At 39.7% G+C, this 4,172-nt stretch overlaps 1 non-coding gene across 1 annotated transcript; it reads right to left on the reverse strand.

The window, feature by feature from the left end:
• Positions 1–2,889: 2,889 nt before the first annotated feature.
• Positions 2,890–3,019, reverse strand: LOC137220379 (small nucleolar RNA SNORA11). The gene has a single exon (XR_010941677.1). It is a non-coding gene; the product is annotated as a small nucleolar RNA SNORA11 (small nucleolar RNA).
• Positions 3,020–4,172: the final 1,153 nt, after the last annotated feature.

Below are 4,172 nucleotides of genomic sequence, written 5' to 3' on the forward strand. Positions count from 1 at the left end.
TACAACATAAGGAATATGGTCAGTAATATCGTAATAGCTTTGTATGGGGCCAGATGGTTACTAGATCTATCATGGTGATCACTTCATAATGTATGCAAATGTCAAGTCTCTATGTAATACACCTGAAACTAATGTAATGTTGTACATCAACTGTATTTCAATATTTTAAAAAAGAATGTGTATAATCATGTAAAAGCACACATTACAATAACAGTTCTTTATAAGTTAATAAACTTTGGTTTTGTTTTTGTATTTAGGAAAGGTTTTAGATTTACAGAAGAATTGTACAGAATTCCCATAAACCTCCTCCCATCCCGGACACAGACATAGTTCCCCCTACTATTAGCATCTTACGTTAGCGTGAGACATCTCTTACAATGAATGAATGAATATTGATGCATTATTATTAACTAACGTCTATAGTTTGCATTCAGGTTGAGTCTTTGTGTTGTATATTCTCTGGATTTTGACAAATGGGCAATGTCATGTATCTATCATCACTGTATTTTACAGAATGGTTTAACTGCCCTAAGGATCCCCCTGTGTTTCACCTACTCATGTGCTCTCCCCATCCCAAACTCTTGACAACCAGAGATATTTTTACTCTCAGTAGTCTTGCCTATTCCAGAATGTCATATAGTTGGAAACATACAGTATGTAAACTTTTCAGATTGGTTTCCTTTACTTAGTAATATACTTTTGGTTCCTCCATGTCTTTTTGAGGCCTGATGGTTCATGTCTTTTGTTGCTGAATAGTATCTCACTGCATGGAAGAAAAATCATAAAACCTTATTGAAGGACATATAAGAAGACCTAAGTAAATGGAGAGTAAGCCCATGTCATGTTCAGGGTTAGCAAGACTAAATATCGTCACATCATCTACAAAATTCAATGAAGTTCCAATAAAAATTCCAATGGGAATTGTCATAGAACTTGAAAAACTGATTCTAAAATTCATGTGGAGGAATAAGTGTTTAAAAATAACCAAAACGTTTCTAAAGAAGAAGGAGGAAGAGGAGAGATGTCTTCAGTATACATGAAGACTTAAAAAGCCATAGTAATTGGGCAGAGTGATATTAGGGCAAGTGCAGACAAATAGATGAAAGTAAAATAAAGCAAGCCCAGAAACAGATCCAAGCATAGGTGGAAACTTAGGTGATAGAGGGAGCGTTAAAATCAGAAGGGAAAGATTGTACTGTTTGACAAAAGGTATTGAAATCATCAACCTTCCCTACAGAGATACGGAATTCCTACCTCATACCATACTCACCTCCCACCTGACCTATGGAGTATTCTTACCAAAAACGTTTGACCTGATTAACCATGAGGAAACAATCAGGCAAATCCAAAGGGAGGGGGATTCTGTAAGACAGCTGGCCTGGATTCAAAAATGTCAATGTCATAAACACAAGCAAACAAAAAAGACTGAGGAATATTCTAGATGAAAGATTACCAAACAGACACAACAGATTGCAACTAAATGTAATGCCTGATTCTTGTTTGGATTCTGGATTGAAAAAAAAATGAAAAAATTGGTTATAAAGAGCATTATTGAGACAACAGGGGAAAATTGGGTATTAGACATTTTTAATGTATACCAGATAATAGTATTCTATCAATGTTAAATTTCTTGAGTGTCATAACTGCGTTAAGTTATGTAAGAGAATGTCTATCTTTAGACGATAGATGCTGAATTATTTAGAATGAAGTCGCTGCAACTTACCCTCAAATGTGTGTGTGTGAGACAGGAGTAAAGCAATTATAGCAAAATGTCAACAATTGGTGAATTGAAGGATTTATGAGTATTAATGACATGAATCTTGCAACTTTTCTGTCGATTTCAAATTTTTCAAGATAAAATTTTAAGAAAACATGTGGATCGTCTATGACCCAACGTTGCCTTTTTCATTATATACCTTCAATCAGTTGTATAGGGATCAATGTGGAGAGAGTGAAAAAAGCACCTTGCAAGATGTTAAGTTCACTATTATTCCATTTGTGTAGAAATAAAAACCAGGAAATAATGTTATTAATTTTGTGGCTACACCTCAATTTCATGATTTGTTTATCTGTGGATAGGGAAGGAAGGCTGGAAATAGGGCAGAAGAAGCGTCAAGGAAGAATTCCAATTCAATCTTTAAGGCTTTAATTCTAAAAAATAAAATAAAATAAAATAAAAGCCAATATGGACAAAATCTCAAAGAAAGAGATAAAAATTATTATTTTTTTTTAATTTGTGCTTTTATTTGCCAGTATAACTACAGTAACCTGCAAACTTTTTTATTCTAAAAAGCACATTTTACATTACAGTCCAACAGACACATATATAATGTGTATACATATATAGAAGTGAAACAAAGGTTTTGCCAAAAACGTCTACCCTGAGTGTTAATTCTTTTTAAGACTTTTTTTTTTTAAACTAAGGCTGAACTGCACTGACATCATAATCACCAAAGTCCCTAGTTCATCTTAGGGTTCGCTTTATGAAGTGAATAGTGTTGCACGTTCTATGGTGGGTTTGGACGATAGTATGATGACATAAAATCATTATAGTGTCATACACAGTATTTTCACCGCTCATAAAAACTTCTGTATTCTATGTATTCGTCTCCCCTCCCCCGCAAACTCCTGGCAACCACTGATCGTTTTATTGTTTCCATTGTTTTGCCTTTTCCAGAATGGCATATACACGGAATCTATTTTTCTTTTTTCCTTGAAGAGAGGGGTTCAAAGTCTTTATGCCTATAACACCACTCATGGCCCAGCCACACGTGGACCGGACAGGCTCCAGGTGGCAAACTCCCCCACTGAATACTGTAGCTTTCCTTCCAGTACTGAGCCCTGTCCCACTGGTCCTGCCCAGCAGCCACGTGCAGGTGAAGGGGGGATATGTGTTGGGTATCTGTTCATAGGAAGGCCACAAGTTTTGTGCCCCTTGTCACAATGAACCCTGATTCCTGTCGGGTGTGTTGTAAACAGACGAGCCATTTCTTCAGACTCCCTGCTCTGAGCACACCCTAAAAATTATTTTTAATCAGAGTTATTTTAAATATTATTCTTAAGAATAGAAATCATTCTGAAAAGTAGTTATCTTGGGTGGACTATGATTCACTTTTAACTTTATGCATTTCTGGATTGTTTTTTAAGGCTTTTATCTCCCTCTCTGATGATGAGAAAAAAAAAGACAGTATCTGTATTGTGTCAAGGACTATACCAGTCAAAGCAGGGCCTGCCGATCTGAATAAAGGGTTCTTCTAAGCTCACGGGAGGCTCTGGTTAGCTGTGTGACCTTGGCCAAGTTCCTGGATCACTGTCTGAATAGCCCTTTCCCCCACGGAGTTAATGCCTATGTTAGACGGGATAAATCATGTGTTGCACTTAGCAGGGTGCACAGTAAGTACCCACGAACGTTAATTCTACCATCATTATTGTGGCTGCTGAGTTATTAGTCCCCAGCCTGTGCTGGCTGGGCGGGGCCTCCCTCTCCCCGTTGCTGCTCCGGGCGTATCTATCCCGGCACTTCTGCAGTGTTTTCGGTGGTGTGCTCATTCCTGCTCTGTCTCCAGCATTAAACTCTGAGCTCCTTGAGAGCGAGGACCTTCCCGCACCGCCCCCTCCATTATTCATCTCTGTACCTGCCTTTCAGCCCAGCAGCTGGCACACAGTAGGTCTTCAGGAAATAATGATGGTAGGTATTCAGAAATGAATGACACCACCTGATTTCTGGCCACTGGTCCCCACTCTCAGAACTCACTTCCAGAAGTACATTTGCTTCCCTGACGGCTCCAGTACCTCCCCCTCGGACCACCTTCCTCCCCATCTGTTTTCCTAGGCATCCCATCCATCCCCAGGCTCTGTGTTCAGGCCTCTGCCTCCGTCAAGACTGAGGACCCCAGGGACTAAAATAGTCGAGTTACTTAGCAGACTGTCGGATCCTTAAGAAAGTTCTGAGCTCAGGACCGAGGAGGTGGGTGGGTGGGGGTGATCCCTCCAGGCTTGAGGAGATTAGCAAAGCCTGTGAAACCGGATAAGGCTGTGACCTGGATAATTCAGGACTCACATCAACCCTCATTGGAATTCTCTGGGTGACTGCCCAGGCTTGTTTGGCAGGAGAGCCAGTTCCAGGCTCCAGGCTTTTGCTGGACTTCCTGCACCTGCCAGGGCAGCTGTGG

Source organism: Pseudorca crassidens, chromosome 2 (assembly GCF_039906515.1).
Source record: "Pseudorca crassidens isolate mPseCra1 chromosome 2, mPseCra1.hap1, whole genome shotgun sequence".
In the NCBI taxonomy this organism is placed as follows: Eukaryota; Metazoa; Chordata; class Mammalia; order Artiodactyla; family Delphinidae; genus Pseudorca; species Pseudorca crassidens.